The sequence below is a fragment of the Centrocercus urophasianus genome, unplaced genomic scaffold (genome assembly GCF_019232065.1).
Source record: "Centrocercus urophasianus isolate 14NV4802_14NV808 unplaced genomic scaffold, USGS_Curo_1.0 seq_19, whole genome shotgun sequence".
Taxonomy (NCBI): domain Eukaryota; kingdom Metazoa; phylum Chordata; class Aves; order Galliformes; family Phasianidae; genus Centrocercus; species Centrocercus urophasianus.
Genome location: NW_024884744.1, coordinates 4,616,379 through 4,631,269, shown reverse-complemented (window position 1 = coordinate 4,631,269; position 14,891 = coordinate 4,616,379). Strand labels below are relative to the sequence as shown.

Here is a 14,891-nt window from a genome sequence, read left to right as displayed (position 1 = left end):
TGCACAAGCGCTGTTGCTCTCTCCAGGACAGGCAGCTGAGCTCACGTCCCTCATTTTGCTCTATAAACAGATTTTATGTGCTAATAGATGATATGTTTGAAATCAGTTTAATCCAGTGCATATCCTAGTTCTATTTTCATACCTGTTTGCCTTTCCCTCGCGCTCAGAAGCCTCCTTGGATCAGGACCACAGGCTATTTTGTTTGTCTCCAGGAACAGCACGTGTTCTCTGCTTGCTTTTAACCCCTTCTTTGGCACAAGTCCAGCTGCATTTCTTTCTTTCATAAGAGTTGCATAAATCTTCAGCAGCACATCACAAACATACCCCAGGACTGCCTTTTACTCCTCACATAAGTTTAACTTTTTTTCCACCCTAGTTTTCTGCAGCATTTCAAAGTGTTCATCGGCTGTTCAACAACAAGAGAGGAAAAAAAAAAAGAAAAACAAATAGAAATGCTACAATCTCCCCTTTAAAACTGCTTTTATAAAACTTTTTATCATTATTACTTTGTTTCTGGCTGTATATGAACGAGCCAACACTAAATACTTCATCACGACCTTCATTTGTTAAGGGAGAAATTATAATATTAAACTGCTGTGCTTCATAGTAAGACAGCCCAGAGATGCAGGAGAGGCAGAGCTCCTCAAGGGGGCAACACGCTTTGTAATGAGGGATTTAAACCATCAGTAATCATTGGTGTAAATAGAAAACGGTGTCTCCTACAAACACAGGTGCGGTGCAATTGAGCTGCGGGATTCAGAGCGCGGTAGAGAAATACAGAAAAAGGTTTTTTGCTATTAACCCAGGCACAACTTTGCAGCTGAAATGCAGACTGAGGTGTGTGAATTATTGTCTGCTAATTCACACAACAGCCAGCAGAGGGAGCGTTTAAAACAAAGACTCATGTGGAAACGTGCAGCGTGTTTTGAAAACAGTAGAAATGCGGCGTTGCAGCAGGAACTGCGCCAAGACTTGTGGCTGCCCAGCCCCTGAGTCACGAATTTACAATGGATGATGTGCAGAGTTCATGATCTGAGCTTGCTCTGAGATTTCTTGCAAAAACCAGAACCAAACCAGTGCCATTCTTCCACTGGAGTCTGATTTTCTTTCAGACCTTGGCAGATCATGAGGATTTTTTCAACTCCAGTTCCAAATAGTTCAGATTTGCAAGCCAGTTGTAATGTGTGCAGCCATCTGGGTCTCTTGTTTGCTGTCTGTGCATCTTGTGATCCTGCAGGACCAAAAGGGTGGGTGCACCAAGGGGAGGCTGCCTTGCGGCTCCCAGGATGGAGCTGCCTGGTTGTGTAGCACTGCATTTTCAGGGCCTTAATTGCCTTCACATGCAATGATATAAGAACGGATGCATGGAAATAAGACATAGCAGTGTCTCCCAAATCTACAGAGAGAAGTGAGTGGCCCTGGAAGTGGTTGCATTTCAACCCCCAAGGGTAACCTAGGGAAACTGGGCTATTTCTGCTTTTCCATGCTGTGTGAGGCAGCTGGCTGCAAGTGCAGGGGCCCTTCCAAGAGTCCCACTACCAAAGCAGCCCATGGCAGCCAGCATCACCTGGTGTTGTCAGTAGTGGGGCTGAGGGTTGTTTTAGCCATCAGATGAGTTACCTTTGATGCTTTTCACTCCAGCCACGTGTACACGCTCTGCATTGCATTAACAGCTATCACATCATCTGCTCCAGCACCTCCATTCCCAGCATGCAAACATGCTGTGGGTTGTAAAACACACTTTCAGTATCTACTTACACAGTTTCACAACATCCTTCCTCCACCAAAAAGAACCCAAAAAACGGTGCTGAAAAGATAAATTAGAGAGCACCCTGTGGATTTCACAGCTAACCCCCCAGTGATTAGCACACACATGGGATATTCTGCACAAAGACCCTCTCTGAGCACAGACCCATCTCGGCTGCATGTTGTCCAACTCCACCAACTCCACAGCAGAGCACTGTGAGTCAGTGACAGAGCTGCAGAGGTGAAGGTGGCCATGCAATCATATGGCTTACCCTGAACAACACGGCCACTGGTGAAACAGAAGCTTCCAGACAACATCTTTAAGCATGCTCTAAGGAACCACTTATTGTAAGTATGTACATACATACATGCACTATATGTGTTGCAACAGTAACAAACCTAGAACCACTTTCTTAAAGATTATAGACTGATTCTTGGTTGATAATACTTCTTTCACTCTAAATAAGGTGAGGCTGTTAGCATAAATTTGGCTTCTTCCCACCTATTTCAGCGAGTGCCATCAGCCTGATTTTTTAGGCTGGTAATCTTCTCACCTGATGGCATTTCCAAGGGAGTTTCTGGGTTTGAGCAAGAACTAAAAGAGATGTCACCTTGAGGCAGGTGCAAGTTCATACTTATATCAGCTACCCATCCCAGTTTTTAAGGCCTTCCTAATGTACATTCTAATTGTAACCTATTTCTTGGCATTGCTTTGAAATACACCTTTATCCTCAGCAGAGACCACTCTGCTCTCTTCTGCCTGCTTAGAACAGTATCACCTGAGCTGTGAAGAGCAGGGGACCTGCTATTTGCATGTTAGCCCACCAAAGCAAACTCAGCTTCATGCTCTTCCTCCTGACACTTCCTCAACAGGCTTGTTTACTCACTCTGCAATCAGCAAAGGGCAGCTTAGTTAACTCAGCTCCAATCCGCCACTCTACTTGCAGGTGTCCGCCTCAGCCTGACCCCATGTGACTCAGTATGCAGAGCTGGAAGCAAAACCAGCTGGCCTGTGAAGCAAGTCAGGACATAGAAATCATTAAAAGTTAATATCAGTACCAGGATTTGTAATCAAATTTCTGTTTTCCAGCTGAAGAACTGGTTAAGGCAGAAGGTGCTTTTCCTGTTAATGCCTAAACCTTTCTGTGAGCAGCACTGCTGTCAGTCTCAGGATCCAGGAGACTGTCACTGCAGGAGAAGGTTTAAAAACCAACACCAGAAGCACGAGTGGGATTGAGCTGCGCTGAGCTCTCCCACCAGCAGCATGGGACCTGGCGCAATGGGAGGCTGAGGATGTTTACCACAGGTTGGAGAGGGGAATTCCACCTCCCAATATCGCTGTTAGTTTCTCAGCAGCGCTTGTACAAGTGCCAAGTCTCTATGAGCTCTGAGGCAGAGCTGTGAGGGTGTTGGCTTGTTCTCTATTGGACCTACAAGCTGAGGCTGGTGCAGGAGCACTTCTTGCACTCCTCTGCATGTACCCACCTAAGCCCAGCCCTGCACAGGGCAGCTCATCTCAGTGTCAGCAGTTTGCTCAAGCAAAGTTCCTGATTTCTGCTGTTTTCCTTGACTGTTCACAACACTGAAAATGCTCCAAGCCTGGCAGCATTGGAAGCCCTCCGAAAGTACCCTACTCCTCACAGCAGCTGGAGAGACTTCACTTATCGTTAAGGAAGAAATTATCAGCACGTTGAGACCTTAGCTACAGCCTGCTGCAGCGAAGAGAAAGCCTGTTTTCTTTAGGAGCTGTGGGTCTGCAGCTGACTGAGTCCCCAGACCGAGCAGCCAGCTGTTCCCAGCTGTGGGGCACATGAGGACCTGGGGTCTCCTCAGCTTTGTCACTGTGAGGGAGCAGTAGGAACACAAGAAACTCAGGCAGGCTTCTGCCGGTGCACGGATAATTACCTCATCTAATCTGCGTGTGAAGGAGCCCCTGGCACCAGCTCAAGGCGAGCAGTGCTTGGAACAATAGAAACAGACTGGGATCTTGCCATAACCTTTCCCAACAGGCGAACTGCAGCGCAGGCAGGTATGTTCAAAGCATTCTGACCTGGTGCTTTCCCAGAGACCAATAAAACAATCAGGAAAACTCAGAAGAAAACAGGGCTGTTGTTTGGTTATCTGCTCAGCCCTATCACTAGGCTTGTTTCCCCGAACCGCTCATAAAGAAACGAGCCCTCGGTGAAGCAGGAATACTTCCCAGGTAACACGAGGCTGGTGGCCGAGCATGGGCAGCTGTCTGCAGCCCGTGTGCACATGCACCCAGCCATGGGCCCTCCTGGAGCTGCATCCCTCCTCCAGAGTAATGGCAAAGAACCCTTGGGTGATTGTATCAGTCAGGTAAGTTTTGTTTCCCCTGAGTGAAGAAAGTTTCATTTATGTTTTTGCTCTCATCTATTTTCAGCAATAAACATTAAGTGAAATGAGTCCAGCAGGGCAAAGTCGGCAGGCTTATCCAGGCCTTTATACTTCCCGTTAGGACCAACAGAAACAGGCGAAATGTTGCAATCCAACAGCATGCAGTGAGATATCACCACTCCTGGCAGGCTCCAGCTAGCCAAAAAGTTGCCATTTCTCCAGTTCAATCTGTTTTACTGCTGCAGAGTTGCCAGCCTTCCTGTTTGTCATCACACAACGAGACATAGCACGTCACCAGTGAGCTGGGCCTGTCTCGATTCTCCTTTGTTCTTCTTTTTTCCACATGTACCCCTTTGGGCCTTAGACATCTATTTTCTGTGGAACTCCTCCTCGCACAGGTAGAGAGAAGGTTTAAACTGAAGGTGAGCAGGACTTCTGTCAGGTCTTTGCAATAAGGAAACAGCAACTCTTTCCTGCAATAGTGTTTCTATCAGAGATCAACAGATATCTTTTAAAGTTGTTATGCATGCACTTACATGACTCACGAATATTCTCACCATAAGGAAGGCCATGCAGCTTAGTGGTATGAGAATCAAGCATTCTTGGATCCTCGCTGGCAAAGCCAGTAACCTGACCTTGCAGACTTTACAGGGTTAATACCGTCTCAGCCTATTTTATCTTTATTGATTTTCTCCTCAGACTGTATTGCAGGGAAATAACCACAGGAATTTGGCAGCTGTGTTCAACACTGGTGCATTCCTGACTTTTCAACTTACTGTAACTGCATGCTGAGTCAGAATTTTGCTTTTTATGATGGTCTATTTTATCTTGGGAATGAAGAGCAAGGGAAGTTTGTCTTCCGTCTAAGTTTGCTCCTTAAAGGACACCAGCAGCGTGTCTCACAAGCACATGCTCCCCACACAGGTACCTGCGTGTGTGGTAGGATGGATGCATTCAGATTGGTTCAACCTCACCTGGGAGGGAAGGGAGGAGAAGGGCCCCAGCGTTCAGCCCTGGCATGCACTGCTCAAAGACCCACAGATCTCATTTATACACAGTAACTTCCAAGGTGTGCCAAGCCAAGTATAAGTCATCTCGGTACCCACAAACATTTGAAGCTTGAATAACGTTTGCTCTCCAGCTGAGACTATGTTTACCAAGAGGTTCTCAGTACGGTGACATCTTCCTTTTCTTTCCTTACACAATTAGGTGCACAACTTGCTCATCCCAATTAATTTAGTCTTTTGAGAAAAATAAAATCCATATATGAAATCTAATAGCGCAGGTAGATCTGGGGGGATTAACAATATGAAGGAGAACATTGTCAAGCATATAATGATATTTTGTGGTATGCTTGCTACAGCTAATGCTTTTAATTGCATTTTCCAGTTTAATTCTAGTAGCCAAAGGCTCAATGCACAAGGCAAATAAAAGACAGGATAATTGGCATGCCCAACTGCCTCTTCTCAACATAAATCAGGCAGGCAGCAAATATGAATTGAGCAAAGAGATCACTCCATTGCAGTTTAATTCCCTCAAGATTTTGCCAAACTTGATTTCACACAGCAGGGTGGAAAAAGAGGCTTGGGAAGTGCATCCCGAATGTCAAGAAGGACTGAAGCCACAGTATCCCCTTCCACATCAGCATCTCACACTAGTGTGAGAAAGCTCGTAACAGGCAGATCGAGGAGGAATAGCAATTGGGCAGAGCCATCTTGGTGGGTGTACTTTTCTATTCCCAACATTTGTCAGAAATTGCTAGGGAATCTGCATTAAGAAAGCTCCTTCCTTGATTGTAGGTGAAATTGGTATAAGGTTTTTGAACCAAAGGCCTTCCTACAAACCCAACAGCAACACATTTGCTCATCTGTGCTCAGCTGTTTTCTTCAGACATCAGCCCTGCACCTCCTGCAGAAGTGAACCATCACACAATTTCCACTGGTGCTGCACAGCACTCTGTATGCACACAGGAGTGTATTTGGAGTGTAAACTCTCTATGGTTAGGATAGTCCTTATGGGTTTAAACATACAAATGCATTGCCACAGCTGTGTTCCTAAATCCATGTCAGTTGCAAGGTGAAATAAACAGAAAATATACACATTTTTCCTTGAGCCTAGGTGGTTTTTTTTTCCTTCCTACTAGATCTGCACTTCTCACCAGAGTAAATAACTTTGAAAGTGCCAGCCTTCATGGTGACAGAGCAATTTGCTCATCTGCCTGAGTCCTGTGTATGAAGACAAAGTAAGCAGCTATTTATCAACACTGCAAAGCTTCCAGGGTTTCTTTGGGAAAGCCTGATTCCCCAGGGCTCTGTGCAGCAGCTGCAACACAGCTGGTCACCTTTTCTGCAGGCATTATTTCAAATATTTCTGTTAATTCTGAGAGAGCTTCACTTTTAATGCTGATAGACAGTTGACCCAACTGTGTGTGCATTGCATTCAGAGTTCCAAAAGCCTGGCAGCTGTTCAGCAGGTTTTCAAGCCATTTTTGCTGACTATAAAGAAAACATGCCTGTATTTGGCTTCTCCACAGACTATTTGGCCTTCCAGCCTAACAAAACACTACAGCGGTGTTGTTAATCACATCTAGTTTTGGAAAGCCACACTGCTTAGTACAGTGTTTCCAGGCTGTCCGCCATAAAACAAGCTTGTTCCTGCTGCACTTCATGTGAATTTGGGTATTAATTGGAATGAGGGCAGGATCGAATCCAACGCGCCATCCCAAAGATATCTGCACACATTTCAAACCCCAAAACCATCAGCTGTAAGAACAAAACTTTTGTGGAAATTCCAGGCAGGGAGAAAAGCACCAAATGAATTATTTGTTGTGGGTGTGCATGCAGTGCTGGCACAGGGCAAGGAAAGGCATTTCAGGGGAAACCATGGGAGCAAGCAGCTGGGAGCCACACAGCAGGCTCCTTCAGCATCAACAGGTCATTCCTTCTACTCTGTGTCAGCATACAGGTGTGCTCTGCAGTGTCAGGGCTCCTGCAACAACTCGCTCTCTCCACCAGCTCCCAAAGGGGGTGATGTTTCTCACCAGCCTGAAGGTAATCCCTTTAGCTGGCTGTGTCTCTGAGCACAAAGCACACCTCCGCATTGCTTCTGTGGCTCTGCAGGGGATGTCTACATAGTGGGGTCTTTGTGCATGTGCATGCTGATGCCTCCAGTGCACAGGCATCTTTGCTCCCCTGTTCATTTAGCTTACAATCTTCAGTTCAAAGTAGCACTACCATAAGCACTACTTTACAGTCAAAAAGTGGTGTTGCAAGGGATGAAATCCAGCTGTTCGACGTTCATCCAGTGTCAGAGATTTCACAACACTTGGTGTGCAAGTTATGACTCGGATTTACAGCTGCCAGGAGCACAGCCCAAGCATCAAGCTGTTTTCCTTCCACTCAGAGCATTCACAACACGGAGCAGAGTTGCAGGGAAGTGCATTGCCATGACTGGGAATAAAAGCTTCAGACATAAATATTTTGCTTTTGGAAAAGTGGATTTCACAAACAGATAACGCATACCTTAAAAATGCTCCTCGGGCCGTACAAATGTTCATTTCCTGGCAACATTCAGCTGTGCTGCCGACCCAGCGAAGCACGATGCTGACCACCAGCTGACCTTTCACTGATGCTGTCTGCATAGGATAAGGACAGATACTCCTGCAGCTACACAAAACTGGTGATGCTGTTAGATTAATATGGTGTCTTAAGCAGTACGCAACCTTTACCTTAAGCCTTTAGCTCAAGATAATGCTTTATTGTGTTCAACATTTCTGCCCAGAAAACACATCTCAGTCCAGATCACTTGGAACTTAAAGCCCGCTTGTTTCTTCTTACCTTCACAGGATTCACCTTCTGCAGTAACTGCTGAGAGCCCACCAAAGAGCAGAAATTAGGGAGAAATTTTGGAAGCCAGCTTGGACATGATGCTTTCTATCTGCATGAATGTGAGAAAAAGATAAAGGTGAATACAATAGATGTTATAAAGACTGCATAGTCTGCAGGTACTGTAAGCCCATGCTGAACATACATCAAGTCTCTGCACCAGCAAAGTAACCTGATGGCAATTTTGGAGAGTTGCGTGCTCACCAAACACTGAGCTGCCTTTATCTGAAATATACTGTCTATGTTAAGGAATTTAAATACCAGATGTCTTATGTGCTAAACAGACAGCTGACTCAACTACAGCAGTACTCCATCAGGGATGAATATCATCATGGGTACGTAAAGCACATTAAGCAAAATTGTGCTAAATGCAGCAAAACTGAGGACTACTGTACATTGTGTAGAGGTATTCAGATATATATATGTGTTTAATGGTAGCTGTACATTCACCCATGCACATTCATACCTATGCAGACATGGAGGCTTTAAGTTTGGAGCAGTGCCATGTACGTTATCCGATTAGTCAACATATTGAGTAATTCTCACACACACACACACAAAAGGTTTGTCAAAGCGTCAATAATTCAGTCTTAAAACTCAGTTCTCTCAAAGTGCTCTTCAAGCATGAATTCTTCATAATCTGCCTGCGGAGGAAATGGGTGCTGAGATTTCTTCCGTCTGGTGGTCCCCTGGAAGACAGAGACACTCTGTGGTAGGAAGGCTGAATGGTGTGGCTGAAGTCAGAGAAAAATCACCCAGAGAGGAGCCCAGGGAGCACTCGGGAGTGCTGGGCTCAAGATCTGTCCCAGAGCACACACCTTCATCAGCTGGATGCAGTTTGGTGTCTAAAGAAACAACTGCTAGATCAAGCATCCATGAGAATGATTTCTTCTCCTCCCATCATGAGCGGTGACAGGAGCTGTAGGGCTTGAGAATGTCAACCCAAGGACATCTCACACCTGGGCTGTCCCTAAGGAGGGAAGGGACAGACCCAGTAACACACACATCAGAGTGGAGGTAGAGCACTGCTAACCTACATCAGGACTTACATCAGGACTCCTATATACGTTGGTCCTGCTCTGTAAGGAGCCTGAATTCTGTGGCAGGCAGAGACACTCATCTGGTGGAGAGCAAGGGTTTTCTCTGTGAGCCCCACCAGATGGAAAGTCATTGAGCTCAGGAACTGCACTGGGAATTGACAGAGTTCTTTCAAAACAACCACAGTGCCAAATCTCCAGGCAGGAAGCCAGGCTTGAAAAGGGATTTTTTTTAACAATGTGCTCTCATCTGCTTTTTCCTCTTAGCAAAACTTCCTCACTTGCCAGTTTATATCTCCTGCTGCCATAGTTTCCCTCCAGGTTCAGATCTCAGCTCCTGCCCTCGTCTCTGTGCACGTTTATAAGTTGAACGCTTTGCAGAAAACTTCAGAGGACTGCATTGTTCTGCTAATTGATTATAAGCGTGTTATCTGCAATCTGCTGTCCCTGCCTAGCTATTGTGCTCCCTTGGGAATGAAACACAAATTATTTATTTGGAATAAGTGCATGTTACGCTTATAACAAGATAAGCACCAAAAAATTACAAATTAGAAACATCATTTTTCTCTTCACAATGTTCAAGCTAGGAATATAAGCACTTGTACAATATATGCATGCATATAGTGAAGGCATATATGCAGGATCCATCTGATTTGCCAAACCTGTATGCCTCAGTTTTCTGGACTATGTGTGCAAATCCCAAATAATCTGACTCCTGCTGAAGATGGACATGGTGTAAATTTGAGATTTCTGCAGGCTCAGCAGGCTGCTGAGGGATGCTCTGCACGTTATCACAGCCTCAGATGACCCTGGAGAAAATTTCTGAGTGAAGAAAAAGGATACGCCTGGAAAAAAACAGGTTATGTGTGGAATATTTATAAAACATCTCTAACTTCTACTCTCTGGATATCTTGAGAGATGAGGAAATTGCTGCTTGAAAGTAGGTTCTGTAGGCAGACTGCAATGAGGGGTGCTCAAAACGCACATCCATTACTTCTGGGTAGTTTATCAGTTTTGACTGATTCAAAATTAAAACCAGCACCCCTTCCTTGTCAGCAGTGGTAACTGTGTCTTAAAAAGACAAAGTGAAGAAAAGGAAATACAGCTGTTTGCAAATCTGCAGAGCACACCGGGGGTCTCCGCTCCCAGCAAGGGTCCTGGCCATGATCTCTCCTCTTGGGCAATCCCAATGGAAGAACCCTGATAATCCTCATATTTAGATCTGTAAGAGCAACTCAGTGTCCTCTGCTAGGCTGTAATTTAAATAACACATGTAGAGCCATCAGCAGCTAGCAGAAGAAGATGGCAAACATATTGTGCTATAAGTTGTCTTGCTGTCTAATTACACACCCAGTTCTCCTATTTCAGCTGTAATAGTGAAAACAGTGAACTTGCTGATAGCAGTGAGTACAAAGGCTGTTTCCTAGTTTAGGAGCTAAGCTTTTGTGTTAAAAGAGCAAGTTAAAATTCACAGCCTGCTCTTAGCATGCACACTTCAGCCACAAGGTGCACTTACCCAGCTCCACCTTCCACCTTTCTCTTCAAAGTGTGTTATGGGGAAGGGGGGCTGTATTTCTCCAAATAAGACAAATGTCCTTTATACAGCTGGGCACTGGCATGGAGTAACATCAACGTGGTTTCAGTATGGCTCAAAAAGTCTTGGTTGTTAAGCTGTGGTGGAAGGAGCATGTGAATGACCCCAGCCCTTCTTTCACAAAAGGGGAGCTCAGGACACAGCCTTGGACGAAGGCTCCTTGTGCAGCACTGTACCACTTTGCCCCTCAAATACATCACATAAACTCTTTGTGCCACCACATCATAAACCAGCCATGGGAACTGAAGAAGACTGCAGAGACCTTCCCAAAGGGCACCACTGCACTGTCCCAGTGCCCAGCTGGAAGTGCCTGCTAAAACAAAGCATGGGTGTAACTCAAGTTTGTATTTATCACTTCCTTTGCCAAGAAGCACTGCTAAAATGGAAACTGCTAGTAACAAAGAACACAAAAGCAAAACTGAAAATAAAAAATCCCCATTCTTGTAAATAGAGTGATTTCTCAAAAAGAGCTGTTGCCTTCCAAAATTAATTTCATTATGGATAAGCATTGGGCAGATCTTCCTCCCAATCTGTTTGAGCAGCATGAGAATGCAGGCTCCCCTCCTCTCCTTGAGCTCTTCCCCAAGCCAGTGCTTCCTCACTAGCCCACAAGGTAACTGTCCAGCTCTTGGCTGGCTTAAGAACTGTAGTGGTCCCAGTGTGCACAGAGCTGATCCAAAGCAAACAGCAAGAGCACAGGGCAGAGTGCTGTGTGCTTTGCCATGGCTTCACCCATTTGCAGCCTCCTCACTGCTGAGCTGAGACCCACCAAGGCCTTATACCAGCACGTCTTTGGGCTTTGTCAGCTCTTGCCAATGTCAACTTCGAGCTGTGCTTCTCCAGATCCATCTCTGTGTGTCCATGTATCTTTAAAAGGACACAAACACCCTCTGCAGCCCTTTCCATGGCAATCTTACCTACAGAATCTGCCAACACAAGTTTTCAATGCTCATCTGGAAAAAGCTTTAAAACGGTTTTACTATTGTGAAACATTGTACAGGGAAGTCTGGATTCCTTTGTTATCTGAGTTGATGGTTGAGCCTGCAGGACATGCCTTTGCTGCATTTCCAATCTTCCTCCTCCACCAGTAAAGTTTTCCTCATGCAATCTAAGATCCTTGATCAACTGTAGGAGATTGGGTTTAGAAAAGGTCGATTCTATCTATATGAGTCATCACGAGATCATGTCCATGAGTAGAAAAATTGTTTTAAGCATCTCCTCCCACGTTTTGCTGTGCTGTGCAGTTTGTCGTGCCCTCAGCTGTGCCCCACCAGTCTGGTGTCCCTGCTGCAAAACAGCTTCCAGAAAACAGAGTCAGTACAAACATGCTTTTTTACCTTCTTCTGTGATCTACCTTTGCATAGTGGCCCCCGTTGTCCTTGTCAGCTCCAGCACAGCGTGGGAGGGGATGGTCAGGCACTGCTGCTGCCCCAGCTCCAAAGCCACCATGATAAAAGAAGCAAATCCTTGTGAGTTGCAAGGAGGAGCTTACAAGGCTTGCCTGCCTCCTCTGCAGAGATGGGGGCAGTGGGGATTTTCAAGGCTTCTCTTCTCTACCCACTGCAGGACCCTTGCACACACCCTATTCATTCCCTCCTGCAACCTCTCCCTCCCAGTCATCCTCTCCAGTTCAGAAATCCTGCCCATGCTGATTTACGGTTAAAGGAAGACCCAACGACTCTACACATCCACTTGGAAACACCATCTGAAACGTGTGGATCCCTAAACACCATGCACTCAGATCTGAGAAGAAATATGAGTCTTCAATGGGACTCTAAGCACCTCTGTGAAGGCTCTTTCTAACTGTTGACATTTGATGTTTTGTTTTCAAATGCACTTTATTTGCATTACCTGAATAAACCTTCTGTTAATAAGTTACCTGGCAGTTCTGAGTGACTAGAATAGTAGTTAATCTGCTGATAATGCTGATACTCAGACAAACAAGAGTAATGTCTGAACAAAGTCGAATACAAGTCAGGAACTTTTTGCTTGCTGAGAGAAGTCTTGGTGGTTTGCTTACGTGTGAACTCACATCTCAACTAATGAGAATAAAACAAGTATTGCGAGTTATTCAAAATGAATACTGGGCTGCATACAGCAAACACACAGCTCTGAAACTAATTGTTAAAAATACTTTGTTCTCTACCTCAGGAATTAAGGAATTAGCTGTTTATTATGGGGAATCTTTCTGAACATCCTTCCCGAGTAAATAAGGAAATCCTTCTTAAAAGAGTCTGAAGAAGTGTTTGTTAAACCTTTTCATTCCCAGACACTCCAGTTCTCCTCTCGCACACTGATGCCAGCTTGAGTTCAACTTGAAAAAACTGAGCACAGCAAAGCAAAAACCTGAGCCCTAAGAGTAAATACACTGCAGCTCAGTGAAGTACGCAGCAGTTTACTTTTAGTTAAATATTGCTATAGTTATATTTTTCAGTTAAATATTACATAACATTGGAGTAGGAATGGTGAAAAGAAAGGCGTGTTGATCCAGGAGACAGCTCCCCTTTCAGTGCTCCCTTCTGCCCTTTTCTTTTTCTGTGTTTCAGTGCTGTTCAAGCCCAGAAACTCACCTTGCACCTGGCAAAATTTGCCATCTGTAAATGCTGGAGCAGCACAGGTCCCCTCCGTGTAGCTGTTGGGCCAAAGAGCTGCACTGATCCTGGGCTTGCTGGTAGCTGTGGGGAGCTTCTGCTTCTTGCTGCATAAAGACTCATTTTTCAGGGCAGAATGAAAATGTGTTTGCCATTCAGCACCACTGAAAACACAAACTGAAGATCCACATAAGCAAAAAGCTATTTCTGCATCTCCTGCATGACATTTATGCAACACCTATAATATTAAAGTGCGTGCAATTTTATCATTGCTGTGATATTGTTGGCGTGCTCCCTGTATTCCAGTGTCTCCTTTCAGGTTTGCTCCACTGACCGATAGCCCAGCAACATGCACCAGCAATTCAGCTTCCCCTCCCAGCCTGCACCATCCTGCACTTCACCACTACATCCTTCCCTGTCACTGACCTCAGAAGGTTCTCTCCAAAGCTCTGGGTAGTTTTGTCCAGTGCAGGCCAACCTGCTTCTTCCCTGAGCTCTCAACAGCCCCCTGAATGCACAGCTGGTAAGCTGAAAAGAACTGCATCTGAGATGCTGCAGATACTAACACACTGAAGGATTCCAAAGAGTATTTCCTGAAGGAGAATCGCTATACCTCACTCCCATAGGTCTTCCATGTCCCAGAGCTAAAGAATGGGAACATCCATGGCCAGATTTCCTTCTTGTTATTGTTTTTCTTATATGAACTATGCAGCATGAAAGACTGAACAGATGAAACTTTCTAGCTACCGGCATGAAGTCTTTCAACAGGCATAAAAGAAGTGGCAGAAGAACATTTGTATCTCAGTGAGTATCTAGATCAGAATACAACGCATTCAGCAACCAGTCAGTGTCAACTTCCCACAAAGAAAGCAGCCACCAGGCAACCCAACGCCTCCATGGCACTGAAATGGCCATTTCCTCACAGCGAAAACAAACCGAAGGGAATACCCACAGCAACCAGTACCACCACACATGACAGATCCTCTTCCTACACATGCACAGGTGTTGGCAGTGCAAGATGCAAACAGAGCTATTCCCTGCACTCATTAGCCCATCCTCAAGATGGTCCTGGCAGGAAACTAGCTGGGCAAAGCTAGACAGGCATGTGACAGGTGCTTCACCGTGAAGAAGCCTCTGAAAAAGACTTTTCTTTGCATAGAGATCTAGCATCCTAAAGAGAAATGTTTGCCTTTTATTTTCAAGGGAGGTTAAGGGCACTCATCTGTGCTGAAGATAATGAAATTTCATGCTTCGAGGCTTTACCTGATTGCTCACTAGGACACTGCTATGTGCAAAGGACAATTCTTCCCCTTTCTGAAACACAGTGGCAGCAGCTCAGTGTGCCATGGCTTTCTTCACAGCTACCTCCAGAGCTGCAATGAACCTGTTTCAACATTATCACTTTGTTCATGTAACAAAGAGACAGGCTTACCCACGGCTGCAGACATGCCTTTTGCACTCCCAGGTCCTTGGCAGCACCACTGCACAGCCTGGCAGTGCAACAGCATTCACTGCATGGCCAGACCGCTGTGGGGTCTGCTCCTGTTGCAGTTCCACCTCGTGATCTCGAGGGACGTACAGGAAAGTATATCCCTATAGTTCTTAACGATGGATATAAATGTTACTGAGATTGCAAAATCATTTCAACTATTCCACATGAAGTTTTTAGAAACTTTTCTTT

General features: G+C 45.2%; 1 long non-coding RNA gene across 3 annotated transcripts; it reads right to left on the bottom strand.

Moving 5' to 3' along the window:
* Positions 1–149: 149 nt before the first annotated feature.
* Positions 150–12,406, bottom strand: LOC122161595. 3 transcript variants are annotated; one of them, XR_006169226.1, is made up of 7 exons: positions 11,974–12,406; positions 8,455–8,677; positions 7,941–8,040; positions 7,626–7,738; positions 2,634–2,756; positions 1,621–1,721; positions 150–406 (listed from the first exon to the last, which is right to left on the bottom strand). It is a non-coding gene; the product is annotated as an uncharacterized LOC122161595 (long non-coding RNA). The 3 variants fall into 3 exon arrangements; XR_006169225.1 differs by lacking the exon at positions 11,974–12,406 and adding an exon at positions 8,807–11,942; XR_006169227.1 differs by lacking the exons at positions 7,626–7,738; positions 11,974–12,406 and adding an exon at positions 8,807–11,942.
* Between the last annotated feature and the right edge of the window lie 2,485 nt (positions 12,407–14,891).